The sequence below is a fragment of the Corvus cornix genome, chromosome 12 (genome assembly GCF_000738735.6).
Source record: "Corvus cornix cornix isolate S_Up_H32 chromosome 12, ASM73873v5, whole genome shotgun sequence".
Classification (NCBI taxonomy): domain Eukaryota; kingdom Metazoa; phylum Chordata; class Aves; order Passeriformes; family Corvidae; genus Corvus; species Corvus cornix.
This window is the reverse complement of record NC_046342.1, coordinates 19,733,307-19,753,965: the sequence shown is the minus strand read 5'-3', so window position 1 is coordinate 19,753,965 and position 20,659 is coordinate 19,733,307. Positions and strand designations below refer to the sequence as shown.

Here is a 20,659-nt window from a genome sequence, read left to right as displayed (position 1 = left end):
GGGGCAATAAATGCTGATGAACAAAGCTCTGCTCTCCCTTCAGAGCAGGTTTGCAGGGCAGGTTTATTAACAACAGCACCGCTGCTATCTCTGAGAGGGAAAAGCTGCCAGCTCCCACCCGGCCCTGTCCCGGCTGCTCCCATGGGTGCCTTGTGTTTGCTGGCACACGAGGGACAAACAGCTCCTGTCGTGCCCAGGCCCAGCCCCGTAGGGCATCAAAACTGCTCCTCTAAGGATTGATTCAGACTATATCAGGTGTAGTTACATCTGGGAAGATCCAAGATATAAAATCCTTACTACAGCAGAATGAAGCAGCAAAGTAAAAAAAAAAAAAAAACAACAAACCAACCAACAGGTTTTCAATGTCTGTAAAGTATAAAAAAATAGGTATGTTGTTCTCCAAATCTTGTTTGAGACCCATGCAGGGAGGACTTAAAACACCTGATGAGAATCTCTTGAGGAGAACAAGCCCTTTGCAGGGCTCTGATTCTGCACAGTTCAGGCTCAGTGGGAGCTTTGCCAGTTCCTTGGCTTGGCTGTATTTTGGCCAGGTACCACATCAGGTCTGCTCATCATTTATCATTATGTTGTCTTTGCTCGTGTTGCCTTAGCCACGAAATGAGACAATAAATATTTGCCTCCCTCCCACAGCTGGGGGGAGGTTTAATAAGCTCAAGCCTGTTGGCTGGCTGTGGGAATGCCAAGTGTGGAATCGCCTTGGAGTGGAGGAGCAGCACAGCAGTAAATGCAAAGCTCAGGTAAACTGTGCTCCAAATGGCTGCTGGGAGGTTCCCTAATCCAGGACTGTTAAATCATGGAAAAGGGGTTCGGTGGTGTCATCACACGAAGAAAATGAAGATGAATTTACCACAATATAGACACGTAAAGGAGTCAAGGGCACATTGCCCTGAGTGCCAGATGTCCTTGAATGGAAGGTAAGCTCTAGATTAGGGGTTTTTTTAATCTAGAAATCACAGAATCCCAGAATTATTAAGGATGGAAAAGCCCTCCAAGGCCATGGAGTCCAAGCTGTGCCCAATGTCCACTTTGTCGCCAGCCCAGAGCACTGAGTGCCACCTCCAGGGATGGGGACTCCGAACCTCCCTGGGCAGTCCCTTCCAAACCCTGACCACCCTTTCCATGGAGAAATTCCTGCTGATGTCCAACCTGAGCCTCCCCTGGCACAGCTGGAGGCTGTTTCCTCTTGTCCTGTTGGCAGGAATGCTGCTCGCTCCCAACACAGAAAGGTAAAGTCAGGCCAGAATCCTTATAAACAGCACTCTGCTTTCTTTAGTAAAATACTCTTTTCCATTTTTCCTCTAACCTGTCCATCTAAGCCTTCTTGGCACCTCATTTCTCCACTGCAGCACTTCCTCACAAATGCTGTCCATGGAGAGAAACCTGGATTTGCTCAATCTGAGCTAACAAACAGCATTTGTTACAGATCCCAGAGGGAAATGTTTCTCCTCTCAGGTTTGGGGAGGGATGGCAGGGACAGGACACAATGGACATTGAGCATCCTCACTGTTTCTGTACGTACAGCAAAATAAATTAAGCTGAGGAGAAAATGAAGCACTTTTTGGTGAATTTCCAGAAGGGGGTTATGAATAATGCTCTTTGAATTCCAGGATGAAAAGTCACTGAGCACAAGAATCATGATTCTTCTGTGAAGCTGATTCTTTCAGGAAAGGAAGCAGAGAACATTCATCCTCTCTGTGCTGGATGCACTGAAAAACTCATCTTTAGGGAAAACATGGGTACATTTTCACCTTGCTAGAGAAATAGGAAAGAGAAAATACCCTCATTGTCCTCTGCAGTCCTCCTCAAAAACCCATGGGCTGCCACAGCACAGAAAATCTTCCAGGCACCCACAGGCTCTGCCCTCCTGGAGCCACGTAGCTCTAAAGTGCTTCACCATCATTTCCACAGCAACCAAATTGAGATTTACAACTCAAACATCCAGAAAAGCTGTTTCACAAGTGATTTAAACCCACATCTAAGCACAAACATTCAGAACATTCCCAGACCCCTTATATTTAGCGTGACACAGTCCAACCAACACAAAATCCAGAATAATGCAGTCAAATCCATTTAATGTACTGGGATTCCCAGTTTATGGGTTGAAGGGTTAAAACATCTTCAGCCACTGCATTACTCAAGCACAGAATATTAATGGTGCCTCAGAGCAAACATCACTTATCTTGTCTCTTACCAGTGCAGATTTTAAGTCTCACTACAATCATTTGATTACACTACAAGATGTGCATTTAATGCTCAATATTACCTGTGGGTTTCTGAAACAAAATCACATTTTATGCGTTTTTACATATATAAATTGTTCTTTTTTGCTGCTGTGGTAGAATTCCTACTCACTCAGAAGCAGTTTGCCTTTGAGGGGAGCAAGGACAGATTATTCCCCAATGCTGGTGTGCCCTTGCACAGAATTCAGCTCAAAAGTTGCCCAAATATTTTGGGTCAACTTCAGAGAAGTGTTTTCTACTTTGCAGGATAATAAAGTCCTTTGCAGTAACAACTATGGGACTAAGTGACAAATACAACTTAATCAAGGGAGAATCTATTTCAAACAGAAGACAAATTGCCTCAGGCCTTGGTAATTATCTCTCCCGGATTAATAATCAACTCTAATTTAATAATTAGCTTAATATTTCCTTTTTGAAATTTTCAATAATTAACCTGCAGTCTCTCAAAAATAATATTCCCAGGCACTTCACGGAATCATGTTATTTAATGAAAACAAAGTTAGATGAGCTGTCACTGGAGAAAAAAATCAAAGGGTAAATCATAATCCTTAGAAGGTTTTCACAACACACAGTTTTGTAGGGAACAGGTACCAGGAGTGCTGTCATTCCATGTGTGGGACCAGCATGAGGAGGTGCTGGAACGCCTAAAGCTAGGCTTTAAAACAAAGGCAGATTAACCCCTAGGAGCAGTGAGGGCAAAGTGCAGTCCCACATCCCAAACCCTACTCCCACAAAGGACAGACGTGGGATGCCCTGCGTATATTTGGGAGTTTGTTTTCCATGAGAGTCCACTCCATGTTCTCTCCTGGCCAGCTAAGGCAGTGCATTAGGAAAAGCTGAGTATATAAAATGTTTTCACACCAGAGCAATGCAGGGGCTGCCGAAGGTTAGGAACGAATCAGATGATGCTGGGAAAGTGCTGGCCCTTCTGCAGTGGTGTCTGGGCATTTTAAATACATTTGTGGCTGAGCTACTGAAGGTCATCCCTGGGTATTTCAGTATTTTCTTGTCTCATAAAGGAGCTTCAAGACACACAATATCTTATATATGGAACAAAATTTGCTGAAGCATTTAAAGATTCTTAGCTCAAAGCACGACCTGAGCAGAGGCAGTCGGGGCACAGACCCTCAACCTGTGGGGGCTGACCTACTGCAAGGCCTGGGGGCTTCTCCAACATTTTCCAGACCTGCCTGATGCTTTTCCTGACACGTGTGGAGGTGCCCATCTGAAGGGCCTTTTGTTCTACAGCTTTGACATCTACTGATGTTTCCTAGAAAATCTCATTCTGAAAGCGAACTACAACGCAGAACTCCACCATGGCTTTTCTGGCGTCACACGTTAACTTTAATTCTGCTGAGAAATGGGTTTTCCTTTCATAAAATAACAATCCTCTCCACCAGCATGACATGAAGTGCTCTGATTTCACGTGGCCCTGCCAAAGCCTTTCATTCCCAGAGCACAGAGCGCTCCCACGCTGTTCCGAGGAGATTGGGAGCCAGAGCTCAGCATCCCTGGGTGTGGCACGGGGACACAGCAGAGTCAGGGGCCATTCAGTTGCAATAAATGTGCCTGTCTCACACTGGCATAAAGTAACTGCAAATCTGAAAACCTGAGGTAGAAATAACAGGCTGAAATAACAGCGAAATCTCTGCCCAAACCCACCCACAGGACTGAATTATTCCCTCCTTCAGCTTTGTGAAATCAGCCCAGATGAGGTGTTTTGTATGAGATTGGCTGGATTGTGTTAACTTTTTGTCATGGCTTATTTCAGGGAAGTTGGGCCTCTAAAGTCAGCCTAAATTTGGAACTTTAGTAGTACTTGCAAAATTAAAATGTACTGGGCAGAGAAAGTCTGTTTATCTATTTTCTAAGATCATTATGAAGATTTATCAATCCAGAAAATCAGCCACCACCAATTTTATAAATAGAGAAAATAATAAAAATAACTAAAAAATCAGTCTCCTTGCCTTTTAGGACTTCTAGGTGTCTTTCAAACCTATCTTCTTTTCATAAACTTTGTTCACCAAAACACAGCACTTCCTTTGAAGGAAGCAGGGAAAGAGCTGTTCTCACACTGCTCCAAAGTCACCTTGCTCCTTCACTTTGCCTGCTTACTACTTTATTACTCTTCTTACTCAAAGTTTGCTGCTTTGTTATTACCTGATTTTAAGAAGAGCTAGTCCAGAGCTGGGAAATCAGATCCAGTTGATGTGGGGCAGGTGCACTAATTCTTTAAAAATCAGACCCATACCAGTGACCATATTACCTGGTCCCAGAGCAAACCTCTGTCCAGAAAAAGCCTCTGTCTTCCCCACCACCAGAGAACACCACAGGCTTGCTCCCTGGGGTATTTCCTAGCACAGCCTTTTTTTGTTTTCCCTTTTCAGTCAATTTGCTTTCTTTCAGTATTGAAGTTTCCTTTCCCTTCTATTTGAGGATGGAGAGCACAACTTACAACCTCACTCAGCTGCTCCTTTGAACCTCCCAGCCCCACACACCAGCTCTGTTCCCATTTTCCTTGCTGTGACTCACCAGCCTCTTCTGGTGTTTCCCAGGTCACCTCCACTCTGATTTAGGAGAGACAAGAGCAGAGAACAAATCCATTGCCCAGGTTAACGGAAGAGCTTTCAGGGGGAAGGACACACGATCAGCTCACAAACCTGCCAGGGCATTCTGAAGCAGAATTCCTGCTTGGATGCTCCTGGGAGCTGAATAAACATCAGGCCCACCCCAGCCCCTGCCTGGCAGCAGCAGGAAAGTTTGCTTTGGTCTTTCATGGAACCACAGTTCCTGTGCAGCTCTGGGGTTTAAATTCCCAGCTGTGCTCATCTCTACAGCAGCCCCTGCCACCCCACAGAAACCAGCCCAGTTATTCCCAGCACACAAGAATCAAGGAAAAGCAGGACTCCAACCCATTACAAATCCAGATAACTCCTGTGTCCAGGAGTTATTCCTTAGTCTGCTTTAAACTTCACTTCCCCACTGAGCTGTTTCTATTGCACAGTGCTCCCTTTGCCCAAACAGATCTGGTATTTCAGGATTCCTCACAGAAACACAGTTGCTTTTGCTTTTCCATGTTTTTTTACCTGTTTATGTTAGTTTTCCTCTTCACGTGCACTTGCAGCCTCTGAAGGGGAAAAGTATGCAGAAAAAAAGGTGAAAATGTTTTTAAGACCTCTAGCAATCAATAAAAGCAAGGCTCTAGAAAGCAGAATGTTCCCTCCTGCACTGCCTGCCCGGGAAATATTGATAGTGTTGTGGGAGAGCTTTTTTCCTTCCTCCTGCCTTTTGAAAATACTGATAATATGAATGTTCCCATTAGCAAGAAATATGTCACATCAAAATTAATGGTATTGGCCAATAACAATGAGACTCTGGCTGTCAAGTTAACTCAATTGCAGGGCAGCAGAGCAATTCTGCCATCCAAACCTTATTGAGACAGAGATGAATGCAGGTGATTCTCCCAGGCTGCAGAGCCTTGAAAAGCATGCCCTAGATCCCAGTGATTAACTGGAGCCTTCCACAAAACCCTTTTAGTCCAGTGCTGGGGACCATCCTGATCCCAAACCTGCAGCAGCTCCAGGGAAAATGAGGGAAATGGGAATGCTGTTACTTCACCTCCTCACTGGTTAGAAAGGGTCAGGATCTGCTCTGGGTGTTTGACCATCTTTCTTTACTCAGTTTTGTGTCTTAAAAGCAGATCAGTGTCTTCAACATAATATCTGACTCCTTTTTCCTGAAATACTCAACAGCAAGTTAAACACTTGCTAAGACAATGGAGATAAAAGATATTTTTGCTCACCTTTCGTATTTAAAAAAGAACTCTCAAAAGATAAGAATGTGTTAACAGCTTTCCTAAACTGCAGCAAGACCAGACTGGAGGTATCAGCTACAACCTCCAAGAGTGACATTAAATCTTTATTCTAAAAAAGGTTATAGACAGATCAATGCTCTGGGGTGATTAAGTGACTGAATCATTTCATATGAGCAGCAGATGTTTCACTGACGGGCACTGGACAAAGGGAATCTGAAATGAGGTTGCAAACTGAGGTGTCCACAATGACACTGGCACAAACCTTAAATATTCTGGGTACAACAAGAATGTGACATTGTGACAAATCAGCAATGCCAGCAGCTCCTGTGGTATGAAACCCAATATTAATGACCATAAAAAACCACAGCTATCCATGCTCCAGACAGTTCAGATTTTTCCTGAAGTTCCCAGTGGTATTTTGAGAAGTGCCCAAGCACTTATCCCGTTGATGTGATTAGATAAACACTTCTGGAAATTATATTTGGTGCCTTTAAAAACAAGTCTGCTGGAGCTGGTTTGATGAATGCAGTAACTTTTAGTTCAATCTAAATCTCCTCCCAGACTAAACTGCTCCTCACCAGGACTAAACTGCTTTAAATATTACAGTTTAAATTCAGAATTTATACCTGGAAAAAGTCCTTCTGTGCTTAGGAAACAGGTTGTCTCTTCTGGCTCCAACTCTTTTGCCATCCCAGCCTAATTGTGGCCAGAGTTTCCTGCATTTCTCTCATTGCACTGGGAATCCTTGATGACTTCCTTTAAATTTCCATCAGCAATGTTAGGCATGGACTGAGCCGTGTCAGAAAAGATCTTTTCTCAGTTTCACTCACAGTGACCAACATCAGTTCCCATTATCCACCCAGGCAGAATTCACAGGCCAAATACAGCAATTAACGCCTCCCAAGGAGGCAGCCTGGCACAGCAAATTAAAATCACATTTGACTGAAGACTATTGGAGCTTTGGCTGGTTTAAATCAGCACCCCTGAATGTCACTTTGGAGGAGATGGAGTGCTGACCCCCCAAATTTGGCAGCAAGCACAACACGTTCCCACAAGAGCCAGCTCTGGAACAAGACTCAGGATCCACCCCCACGGAATAAACACCTTCCCTCCACCTTCCAATGGAAGATCACTTTATTAGTAAGTAATAGAATGAATTAATAAAATGAAACCTGAGAGCAATGGCTTCAAAGAGAAGGCTCAGAGCATCTCCTTGCTGTTCTGTGAGTCTGCTCCCCCTCAGAGAGCTCCTGCCCCAGAGGCTCTCGGGGGGTGTCAGCTCTCCCTGGCAGGAGCTGATCCCAGGGAGCAGAGCTCGCTCTGGAGATCAAAACTTCCCCCGGAGCCCTCCTTTCCCTTTGACATGCACCACAATCCCACTGTTGTTTAAGGGAAAATTGCTCCACCAAGCCCTGCAAGTGACACTGAAAATATGGGGAAAACAAACAGTAAATTGTTATGAGGAAAACACAGAATTAGATGTAAAATTGCTGTGGACTCACTACACTTTCAAAAACCTATTTGGCTGCTACCACTAGAGAGTGATCTTCCAATATTTCCCTTGCTTTAGAACAAGCAGAGTCTGTTTTGCAGTATTTCTGCAAAAAGAAAATTACTCCTGATTATACTTTCTGCAGGAATCTATTTTTGAATCTTTTTCCCCCCCCTCAACTCTTCTTTTTGAAGTTCAAATATGCTCCTTTCAGGCTGACAGTAAAATCAGGAACTGATTGGAGCAGTTCTGAATAACAAAGTCATCTCAGAAGCCAAGAGTCAATGTGAGAGGTACAAATGTAAACTAAGGAGCTCCTAGTCTTACACCTGTAGCACAGCACACAAAGTCCAAAAGAATCAAATTATAATTTAATTCTTCTTTAATCAGTGAAATATATTTTTTTTTATACCAAGTGTTTGAGGTTTTTTGAGCCACATTTGTTTCATGAGCCATAAAGAATAACTGGTTTCTACCTGAGAATAAGATTAAAACAACCAGTTATTAATTTATTTATTATTATTTACCCATGGGTATTTCTTGAGTAACTGATCACTATTTAGGATCTGTTTGATTGCTCTTTGACCCCGCACTCAAACATAAATCAACTTCATCCACAGATATCATTGGGACTGTTAGAACTGAGTGAAGGGATCAGGGCAGTGCTTTAGAAGGTGTCATAAATCATGGAATTATTAAGATTGGAAAAGGCCTTTAAGATCATGAGTCCAACCATCGCCACCTCCAGAGCAATGGAGTAAGTACTAAAACAATACCAAAGTTGTAATATGTGAGAACTAACTACTGCTGTTGCTTCATGAATATTTGATGTTAATATTAAAATATTATCATCACCTCTTCCAGACCCAGCTCTTCTGAAATGCCAACGAGATCAAGGTGATTAAAGGCGCCACAATGTTCATTAAGGCTCAAATACCAGCACCAATGGTTTCTTTTCCATCACAATTGCACTGAATTATTAAAATACATATGCCATATGTTGTACATTAAAGTTTTACCTGTGGAGACTTTGCTGGCATAAAAATGCAGATTTTAATTTTGGTTAACAATACAAAGGAAGTTAAGACCCCATCAGAGAATGTTATCATTCAAAACATTTTTTCACCGCCATGTTAAAACTCAGAATGAACTGGCAAAGCAGCTCTACTCACTCTTAAGCACAGCAGCCAAAATCCTCCATGGAGAGCGAGCAGGAACTTTCCCAAATAGTTTTCAAGGCACCACTTCCACATTGAGAAAGTATCTCCATGATTTTCATCTGAAATATCCACAATTTTCATACTTATTTTGTGCATGGCCTTGTGAACATCCCCTAATTTCAAAGGAAAAAAAAATCAGTTAAATTTACAGAAAAAACCTCGCTATTTAACACTATTTATATAGAGATTTTTGAAGCTTTTGGATCCCTCAGCTCTGTAATGTTGTCAGACAGCTCTGAGTTACACACATTCCTGAAGGAATCTATTTCTCTAGTTAAATATTGGTGTAAGACAGTGATCCACTTCCCTGGCTTAAACACACCTTTTATTCCAGCTGAATCCTGAGTCCCTGCTGTTACCACAGTGACTGTTCCAAACCTCTCCCCATCTCCTGCAATTCCAGGGGTTTGCTGGACAGCTGTGTCTGGATACAGCTCCTGCCTGATGGGGGGACACTGGCATTCACTTCCAGCCCCAGTTCTAACACCAACAACTCCACATTCCCCATTTTCCAAGGATCACGCTTCCTTTTTGAACAGCTAATGGGGCAAAGATGAGCACTGGTACTGTAGGGATTTACTGGGAAAGGGGAAGACCTCAAAGCAACAACTGTGGTGAGTGGAGCATCCCAGCAGCGCTGGGTGTGCCCAAAGGTGAAGAAGCAGCAGCAATTGCAGACAGAGAATTCCTGAAGTGCAGCAGGGCAAGGCACAAGTGCTCCACGGAGGGGAAGGGCTCTGTCAGCTCAGCCCTGTTCACCTGGGATCGAGCTGCAGCCTCTAAAGAGATCCCCTGGGAATTGCTTCAAGTTCCTGCAACAGCCACTTTATTGTCATTTTACTGCATTTCACGAAGTAGCCAAACCCAAACTGGTCCAAGTGACTGGCTTGGGATGGCTGCAGCCAGCTTGGCCAGCTCCTCAGGGATGGTGCTGGAGTGGATCATGAGTTTGTCACTTCTTCACTCGGAGAAATGCTCCAGCTGGGATAAAAGATTCCATTTCTCTTGCTGAGCTCTGTGAGCATTAATGCCTTTGTGTAGTGGTGCTCTTTCTTTCATCTTGAGCACATCTTTTATCCCAAAACTGTTTGGGGGAGATTAAAGAAGGAGACAGGAGGTTAATCAGACCTGACAAATTTGGTGGCCTTCTGGGACAGAGTCACAGCGTTGGTGGAGAAGGGAAGAGCGACTGACGTCAGCTACCTGGACTTGTGCAAAGCACTGGATGCTGCCCACGTGACATCCTTGTCTCCAGACTGGAGAGACTGGATTTGGTGGATGGACAACTCAGGGATAAGGAATTGTCTGCTCCAGGTGCTGTCCATGTGCAGGGAGAGCAGTGACCAGGGATGTTCCTTGGGATCGGGACTGACGCTGTTTGACATCTTCCACAGGGACACAGACTGTGGGATCAAGGCACCCTCTCCAGGTGTCCCAGGACACCAAGGTGGGTGGTGCTGGAAGGAAGGGATGCACCTGGAGGGAAGGGATGCATCCAGAGGGGGCTGGACAGCCTGGAGTCACTGCCTGCACCCGTGCTTTGTCTCCTTAGAAGTAACTCACTGGAGACAATAGAAACGTCCTCGATGGATTGTCACACCCCCTGAATGCCACAATTCTACCTGTTCCCACTGCCATTACTCCTCCTTCTGTTTTATTCCTCCTGCTCTTTTGTTGAATTGTGAGGTAGAAAAATTAAAGGCCATTCACAATTCAGAGCTGCAGAAACAAAAACATCCTGAGGGCTGCAAAGTCTAGACAGACAACAAACGAAGTCTGGGCAGACCATCTTTTCTCAGGGCTCTCTTTAAAGGACTCCAACATCCCACTTTTCCACCAAAATCCTTTTGACCTTAGTTTTGTACATCTCTAGCTCAATTTCTAAAGACTTTTCTACAACTGTGCCTGTCATTGGAGCAAAATAAGTCCCAGGGTTGTGCTGGGATGGGCCTAGAAAAATTTGAAATGGAAAAATTCAATGGGAGAAATGTGGTCAGTCTAAGGGGCACCAGGGCTGAACCTCCCCAAGGGCCTTGGGCACTTCAGACCCACCAGCATCAGACCTGACTAGACAGGAAAATCAGGCAATCATACCCCTAGGTAAGAAAAACCCCAGGCACAGCTAAAAATCACTTTAACCCCCACTGTGGGCACTCAGAACTCCATAGAATTTTAGGGTTTGCTTTTTTAATTGCCTTCAGAGACTTCTTAAAAAATATGAGCTAAAATGAGCTTTTTACTCCCAAGAAAGCTCCCAGAGAATGGGGCATTTCTATAACTGTATCTGCTGCAACTTGTGTTTTAAGGCAAAAATATTTTCTGAACAAAAAAAAGAGTTTAGTGCAGTACATAAATGGCTGAAATACAGCAGCTATTACAGGAATGGAAAGAGGACCACAATGCCCACATAAATTGATAGATCCATTTCTCAGTGAGATACACAAGCTGGTAAAATAAACCATGTATTACAGTAATGGCAGAGCAGAGGAGCACCTGGAGAGGTCTCTCTACATAACAAATGTGTATGAACTTGTCTCTGCCATTTCCCAACACACAATTACTGATTTACCGTTGAGTTCCCAAAGACATCCTCACAAATGGGAGCTGCTGGGGAAGGCTCTGCCATTAATTCAGTTTTTATTTGTACCCAGCAGCAAAGAAACGCTGGGAAGGGCTCAGCTCCTCCCTCAAACTCAGGGCGGGCAGCAAACACAGGCTAAAGGAGCAGCTCCTGCTTCTCTCACCCAGGTAATCATCGTTATCGTGCCCAGTACCAAACAAGAACATTCCCCTCGGCTGTGCTGGGCCATACATTAAATGGGGATGTTTCACACACTGTTCTCCATGGGCTCTTTTCCCCTTACAGGATTTTATTTTTCTGAATGGCATTAGGCCACACAGGATAAAAATGGGATAATTAACACATTACCCGGTGCTTTCTCCACAGAAACCACACAGCTGCACTGACAGGCCTCTAACACATTCCCTGTTCATTCCTGACTGCAAATCCACTTGTAGAGTGCTTTATTTGGGAACTGGCAGCATCCCTCACTCGTGGAGTGGCAGAAAAAGGTCACCAGCCAGTGTGATATTGAAGATGAGGAACCCTCTGCTCCTGCACTGCTCCTTGGTTTTACCAGAGCACTGCTCAGAAGCTTCACCTGGGACCAGGGACCTGCTGAAGTTCCCATTTGTAACTCAGAGCAGCTGCATTTCTGGGTAATTATTTACACATCATTTACAGCACAAAATTTGAGTGTAAGGGGACTGAAGGCAGGGCTGGGTCAGCCTGCAAGGGCCAGCCCCACAGCCTGCATGGTCAGAACCCTTTGGGAAGGACTGGAAGGGACCAGGAGCTATGCAAGGGGCCGGGCTGAAGGCACCACTACCCCAACCTTCCATCTAATGCTGGATGGGGCAGCTCAGCTCTAGCAGCCCCAGAGCCTGGCTCAGGGATTTGGCACCACTCTGGAGGTCTCTTAGAAGGGAGTGACTCACACCAGCCCTGTAGGAGCAGCTCCTCCACTGCCAAATCCCACTGCAGCACTCCCGGGATTGTCCACAGCAGGGAAGGGAGCAGGGAAACAGGACCAGCCGTGAGTGAGTGAGTGAGTGAGTGAGTGAGGACAGATCAGATCTGTTCCCAGCTAGAGCTGGACCACATCAACATTTGACTTACCCTGGGCTGGGCTGCACAGCAGGACCAAAGTTCTGCCTCTAAATTCTGCCCATCCTGCAGGATCCAGCTCGGTTTAGTTGTCCTCAGGTCCCTGAGGGTTTGGCAGGAACAAGGCTGGTTCTTGTTGCATCCAAGCTGATTTATCCTGCAAAAATGTGGGGAGAATTGCAAATAAACAAGGCACGAGGCATTCCAATTTGCAGGAATACACAGAAAGGTGAATTCATGGGGTTTTCCTTTTGCTCTATTATAAATGAATGTGAAAACCATCAACTGTTCTAGTTGAATACATTTTTTTTTTATTTTAAATGCTGCTTTCTCTCTACCTCCAAGAGCTTGCTGTTCTACAGGATATTGTTATGGCTCAAAACAATTTCTGTAAAAATGGACTGCATTTCTTGGCAGTGAGGAGCAGAGTACTGCAGAGAGAAAGGCAGCAGCAAAGAGGCTTTCCTGGTTCTGGCAGATCTGCCAGCAGCCACGGGCAGACCTGCTCACAGCAGCTGCTAAACTGTGTCCCCAGGGGTCAGCCCGTGCTCGGGGCCAGCACATCCCCCAGCACAGGGTTCACCCCAGGTCTGCCCTCTCTCACCTGTGCCAGGGGCAAGGAGCTGGCCCAGCTGAAGGAAAACAAGGAAAGCTGGAGTTCTTTGGGGCCCCAGGCACAGACTGGGGTAAATAACCACACACAGTCCTTGGGTTCTGTCCTTTTTTTTGTCACTTTTGCTGCTGTTCAGGATGTTCCAGTGAGTCAGAAGTGGCTGAAAGCACAGGCAAATGAAGCTGGAGCCTGCCATGAGAGCAGAGTGCCAAATCTCTGCCTGTCAGGAGACAAGTGGTGGGCTGGGAGCCATCCCTGCCCCAGGCCCCAGCAGCCCTGCACACCTGCAGGCACCAGCAGAGAAGGGATCCCCTGGGACAAGGCCCTGTCCTGCTCTGCCCCTTCTCCTCAGAAAAAATGAAAAGCTGCAAGCAGTCCTTGGAGTGGAGCAGAGGGGCGGACCTCCCTCCATCTATGCATATATAAAAAAATGAAGATATTTATAGACATCTATTTTGGAATACATCATGAAGCCATTTAGATACTTCAATTTATCCTGTGAAGATGCCGTGGGGCACACATTTAACTTCAGGTCTGAGCTGTTCCATGCCCTCCTTCCACACTGCAGGTACATGGGAGAGGGCAAGGCCAGCTCCAGCCCCAGCATCCCACACAGCACCCACAAAACCCCACACTTCATCTTCTGGACCAGATGCTCCTAAATGTGCAGGAAAAGAGGGAAGACCAAAAAAAAGTGACCTGAGGGGGCACTTCAGACAGTGACAAGGAAGCCCAAGTTCCATAATCGTTTGTTTCCAAGACAAAAACTGAAGTAGGAGAGGAAGAAAGCAGCAAATGGGCTTCTTAAAATATAAACTTCTTAAAATAAAATATAATCCTGTCAACTCTTGTCTCACTGTGAGCTCAACTGCTATGCTAAAGCTGCAAGGTGTATTAAGAGTTGAGAACCCACAAACTCGCCCATAACTCTCTTTAATTTATGGCTGCCCGACAGTTTCCTTCTCCTGAGCCATTTGCTTGATGTATACCTGACGTCACCTCCAGTGCACACTGAAATAGAAATACAATGGGATGGGATAAATGAGTTTGCTTGGGAGACTTTCCAAAGTTGGCCTGGAAAACACACCTGGCTGAGGCACTTTCTCACTCCTTCCCATCCACACATGGCCCTTCCCACACACAGAGGCTGGGCCAAAACGCAAATTCTGAATCCCCTCCTTTCACCCCCTTCAACAGCACCATATATTCTAAATATATGTTTGTTTGTTTCCCAGCCAGCGAAAATTCAAGAGCTTTTCACCAAGATTCTCTTTGGGAGCTGATAAAAACAACTTAGAAGCTGCTGGGAAAAGGGAGCCTCTCCCTGTCAAGATCCCATTGCCCCAGTCCAGCAGAGCACTTCAGCACACACATCATTTCCAGCACACAAATAATGCCACTGTAAACAGGACTACAAAGCGGTTTAGGAGATCAAGGCTGAAGTATCCCCAGCCTTTCCTTATGAAGCCTCAGAAGTACAAGGGAGCCTGTTAAAGCAGCTTCCTAACATAACATCTCCCTGAAGAGCTGCTCCTGACCCCTTTCCTTCTGCAGAGCTAATGTTTATCGAAATACTCAGCAATTAGTCCTGGCAAGGAGGAGAACTTAACTCACATTACACTACAGACATATAGCCCTTGTGCTAATGAGCTGCTGCTCAACACTTCTGCAATGCCCTGCCTTGTAATTACCCTGTCCAAGGCTCCACAGCTCCCAACTCCAGCCCAGGCATGGAGGTTGGATTTATTTAACCAGCATTCCTGCTCCTCCCGCTCTGCACCACCCCTGGGAAGGATCCATATATAAACCAGTCCATGTCCAGCCAGGAGCAATGACAAAGGCAATTCCTAACGCTGCCACTGCAAAATCCTTGTCACCAAGAGCACAGCAGCCCATTATTAGCCTGTCAGGAATCTTTGATTTAAAGGCCATAAAAGCTGTATTTTTCCTGGATTTTGCTATCCCAAGGAGTTTCTAGCCTGTAGGATTAAATTGCTTAAGAATGAGAACTCTCCAGTCCTACTTGCTGCTCTTGGCACGTGGCTCCAGGGGCTGTGCAGTCCCAGGATGAGAGAAACAAGGAGTGCAGGGCTCCCTGAAGGGAACAACTGAGGAGCAGCTTTGTGTCATCCCCGGGGAGCCACTGGCACAGCCCAGGGACAGGAGCAAGGCACATCCACACACCTGACAGAGACAGGACTTGCTGCTGCACTGGGACAAGGTTTGCCCTGTGTCTGGTGCAAGATTTGGGGATATTTAGGGGAAAAAATCACCTCACCTGAAATCAGTGCAGTATTTTACTCTTTCCTACAGAGAATTACTGATGGAGGGAGAACTGGGAAAGGTTTGGAATCACAGAATATCCTGGGATGGAAGGGACCCACAAGGATCATCCAGTCCAGCTCCTGGCCCTGCAGAGACACCCCAGCAACCCCAATTGTCCAAATGCTCTTGGAGCTCTGGCAACCTTGGGGTTGTGACCATGGCCTGGGGAGCCTGGGCAGTGCCCAGCATCCTCTAACTTCCACCGCAGGAATCTGGCTCAGAAGATGACAATCTCTGAAGATCCAGAGACCCAAAGAGAAGCTGAACTGCTGCATTTCAGAGCACCTCTCACTTAGCCCCTCCTCCTTCCTACACTCTCCCTGACTCTGGCACAAGACAATGTATTCCAAGAAGCCAGTTAAGGCACACAACAGATTTTCTGTAAATTCTGAAAATGAGATTAAAAGTGCCTGTCCTTTGTCATGGGCAATTTTTCCCGAAATGCTTTTTGTAGCAGATTTTGCAATACTGTTTTCCCATGGCATGTAGGCATCTACATGCTGTTCTTGCTTTAAAATCCAACACCAGAACTCTCATTTTCCATGTGGCAAAAGAATGACTGCCCAGCTTCCCTTCCGGGAGCACAGAAATGTCTGGGAGGGAAAGAACCTCACCAGTTTGGACAGTGCTGCTTCCACCAGGGAAGAAAAGGGTTATTTCCCTTCCACTGAAGCAACATGTCCTGAAACGTGCTTCAATTTTCTCACAAAATGGACCAGAACGGAACGGAAAAAAAAAAACATATCAGAAAGACTGCTGAAAAGAGAAAATGTTCTCCACTGAAGAATGGTAATATAAGGCAGAAATATTGGGAACTGCTTCAGGGAAAGGAGAGGCCTTGGAGTTGCCTGGTGCAGGTACAACCTTGGAGAACCTTGAATCATAGGACAGAACCTTAAATCCCACCCAGTGCCACCCCTGCCATGGGCAGGGACACCTTCCACTGTCCCAGGCTGCTCCCAGCCCCAATGTCCAGCCTGGCCTTGGACACTGCCAGGGATCCAGGGGCAGCCCCAGCTGCTCTGGGCACCCTGTGCCAGGGCCTCACATAACATGAAACCCTTTGAACAGACCACTAACTCCTTTGAACCCAAGTTCCCTTGGAGGAAACCACCAAAATTGTTACTGGAACCAAGGTTGGTTAATGGGAAGAAACATTCCTTGCTCCTGTGTGCTTGGCAGTGCTGGCCCAGCAGGGTGCCTATGGATGACAGCCTTGGGGTGTCCCTCAGAGGGACCCTCAGTGGCCCCCAGCAAATCCCAGCTTTGCTGGCAAGTCCCAAGTACTCCACGTTGAGTTTTCACATCAGCAAGGTGAAAGCCAGTGATGCCACACTCCTGGGACAGCCCAAACCACCACGGATATGTCCCAGGGATTTACAGGGAGCACTCCAGCCTTGCAGGAGGAGCCGTGACCCCAAGGAACTCACAGAACAGCCAGAAAAGGTGTGAAAGCTCCTCCCGGGTACAAACATGTTCTGTTTGTGTTTTCAGTTGGGTTTCTTTTAAAAATTCATGAGGTCTTGAACACTGCAAAGATCCAGCGAGTGTTGAGCTATTAAAAACTAACACAGAACATAGAAAAGCCCTTGGGTTTTTTCCCCTCCATACAAAACCAGTGCAGTCAAGAGGAAAAAACCTGGGAGAAGATCTCCTGCCTTGCAAAGGTTCCTGCAGAGCACAAACCATCCATGCTCTCTTCCCCCCATCCATGCCCTTGCTCCCCCCTGCAGCCTGGGTTCTTGCCCATGGACCTTGACCTGCCCTTTGGGTTGGATGCCCTGGGAGATGATGGAGTTGTCCCAGGGAACACCCAGAGACTGGAACGAGGCACTGAGACAAACAGATTTAAAATCCCATTAAGCTGTGAGTCAGCAGAAACAAATCAAGCTATTTAAACAAATATTTCTGGTTGGAAAGGCAGAGTGATGGCATCCAAGGCTGGGCAGGAGGGGATAGCCACCCCTGGAGCTCTGGTTATGTGGAACCTCAGCAGTTTCACCAAAAGCTTTGAGTTACCGAGAGAATTTCCAGCAGAAGGCAGAAGAGTGGGGAATTTTTATAAACGTAAATAGGAACTCACCACATCTGGGACCCTGTTTGATTTGCCAGCTGTCCATCTGCTCTGGAAGCAGAGGGGTTTCTGAGAGCAGCCCCCACATCCTGCTCCCTTTTCCCCCATCCCTGTTCCCTGTCCCCATGCCCAGATGGGCACAGCCTCGTAATGCACCATGAGAAATGATTCCCACAGGTGGAATGAAAGAGGCTCTTTCTGTCTGAGGCAGCAGCAGCTTCTGCTCATTACATCTCAGCTGGAGCTGGTGCTGTGCACATCTTATGGGAGGGACAGCCCCACGGCTCTTTGTGTGTTTGGTGAACATTTCTCTGAAAGCAATCCACTGGAAATTTTAAAAAAATACATAAAAAATAAAATCAACAACAGAGCACTGAGCAAACGAGGGAGAGCAGGGTTAGGAAAGCTGAACAGCACTGCTGCAATGCACTCTGCTGGAAGGAGAGGAGAAATCCTGGAGAGTGGTGAGAAATGCTGGAGGCACCAAGGAAGGTGATGCCAGTGGAGCAACTCCCCCTCACGTGAGCCACAGGCAGCACCCCCTGAGCCCTGCTGGCTGGAGCAAAGCTGGTCCATCCTTCCAGCTCCAAGTGCTGCCTTCCTAAAGCATTCACCCAAAACCTGAAGCAGGACCCACCTTAGTCAGCACACAGCGAGGGGCAGGAGCTGATCAAACCTTTCCTGAGTGATAAAAACCAGAAAGGAGGTGCAGAAGCACAAAAAACCTTCATCCCTTCTGTATTTCCGTGTCTTCTCCCCAAGAGCCTTTAAAACCTTGTGCCATTTCTCACCAACAGCTCCAGGAACAGACCAGGAACAGCTCCAGGAGCTAAAGCTGGTTCTGGGGGATTCCAAGCTTTCACCAGCCCTCTGGAATTTAAGGAGCAACTCCAACTACCCAGCAGTGGATCAGACCGTGCCTCCCAGGAAATTCCACTCCCCAGAAGTTGCCAGGATCAAAGCCAGGATTTTCTCCTCGCTCGCAGCAGAGTAACCTCTGGGTGTCTTTGCAGCAGAGTCCTACTGGCACCGAGGGAAAGTGGGACAGCGTCAACATCCCGGAATTGCTGCTGGAAACCAGGATGATGAGCATGACCAAAGCACTGGAACAGCCATTAATAAATAATAGTGACGATAATGGGGGAATAATAACTTATTAACAGCCAGGAATAAAGAAAATTTCCATGCTCTAGGGTGCTACTCAATATGAGGAGCCACTCCAGACATCAGCTCGTTAACAAACTGTCTCAGTTGCTCCCTGAAATGATTGGAGGACGTGTTTTGGGTTGGAAAACGCTGCAGTCTGGGTGATGACTATCACAAACCTCAGTTGTGTCTCCAGGAGAAATGAGTAAGTTTAAAATATAAGAGCAAATGCATTCAGGGGCTATCACATCAATAAATGAATCCAACACAGATGATTTTGGGGGAAGTCTCCACTGCACATGGCAGTGGCACAACACCCTTTCATTCCACAGAGAGGACAAGTCTGAATAAATCATAAGTAAGTTGTAATATAGGAATAAATGCAAGAAATGTTTCAAAACTCCACAAATAGGGAGCTCTACTTCTTGAATAAATTGCTTCTTGAGCATTATGGCTAATAATTATTTTGCTAAATTTCGGAATTTTCAATCTGCCCATTAAAAAAAAAAAAAAAAAAAAAAAACAACACATTTTGACCTGAAATATCCAACCATTTGAATTACTTTGACACTCACTTACTATAAAAAGCAACCCTTTTGCTGACAGGCCATGGTTATTTGCTGCTTAATAAATAGCATTTATATTTGTCACTATTTTTCTTCTAAACATTAAATCACAGACTGATTTTGTTAAATATACAGTGTGATGAAAAATTATATGCAATACTTAATCAGATCAAAGTAAATTCAAGCTAGCACTGACATCTCCATGAGATAGAAGTGCTCTTTTATTTTTATTTTCCAGTTAGTTTGAGCTCTATTTATGTCTGTGGAGTAAATACCAGGAAAATTAGGCACTATTTATAATTTCAAATTATAGCTGTGCATATACAGCAGGGTAATATTTGTGTTCCCAACAGCTGCTGGGAAGAAGGGAAAAACTGTAAGGATGAGGTTTGCTTTGTCCTTATTTCCACATAAAACAACCCCATAGCCCCTGATCCTATGGGATGTGACACTCTGGAGGAAGAGGAAACAAAATATTCTAAAATCTCCACTTATCCAGGCTCCCAAACAGGAACCTTTTCTTCAAACCCTGGCTCAAGTTGCTTTGAACCCATCACTGGAGTTACTTCCAACTGGAAATGAGCTTTAGGAAGGCTTTTTAAGCAAGTGTTTCCCAAAGCAATCCTCTCTGGGCACTCGAAAAGATTGAAGGAACTAATATGGCTCTCCCCTCTGGAACTCCAAATGTATATCTATTAAGAGGACATAATAAATCATCAATGTCTGGCACAGCCGGCGACAATGGAATGAGTTGGAAAGCAAGGATTAAATAAAGTTTAATAAAAAAGTATTATGAAGCAGTGATAAATGGGAATCAATACTTTTTGTGTAATTCTACCCTATTTCTGTGACATGAAATATCCCAAAATGTCTGAGTTAGTTCCAGTATTATCTGGTTTTCAGCTCAGAAAGCATTTCAGGGAGAGCCAGAGACTCTTACTGGGGATCCCAGTAAATGCTGGTTATTAAATAACTGGGAAGGGACAGGCCATCCCTCAGCCCATCTAGGAATGGCCACAGCAGCCTTTGGAGAAACTGTATTTACAGCAGTCGAGAGAAAAGCTGGGGATGAGCTCTCTGGGGATTAAACAGCCAGCAAAGGGGAGCCCATCCCGAGGGGAAGGTACCTGGGGGAATCAGGTGATGGTCACTCACAGCAGGCCTTCAGCTCATCATCCTCCCATGGGCACCCCCAGGGCTGCTCCTCAGCTCCTCTCCCCAGGCTCTGTTCACAGGGAAAGCAGAAGGACACAAGGTCTCAAACGTGGCATTAGACAGAGTTGACATTCTTACTTCTCCATCATCTCCAGTCTAGTGAGAGAAAACACAAGATATTAAACACAATACATTAAAATGTGAACACAAATGAGTATTTTGGGCAATACTTGTTTAGATTAAAGATTTTTTTTGACTGTATTCTAAGTACTGCCAGGAGGTCCCATACACTGAGTTCCCACTGGACAAACAGCAGCTCCTAACTT

General features: G+C 45.6%; 1 long non-coding RNA gene across 1 annotated transcript; it reads right to left on the bottom strand.

Moving 5' to 3' along the window:
• Positions 1–8,745: 8,745 nt before the first annotated feature.
• Positions 8,746–20,482, bottom strand: LOC120409639. Its single transcript, XR_005602943.1, has 3 exons — positions 20,306–20,482; positions 12,467–12,611; positions 8,746–8,900 (listed from the first exon to the last, which is right to left on the bottom strand). It is a non-coding gene; the product is annotated as an uncharacterized LOC120409639 (long non-coding RNA).
• Between the last annotated feature and the right edge of the window lie 177 nt (positions 20,483–20,659).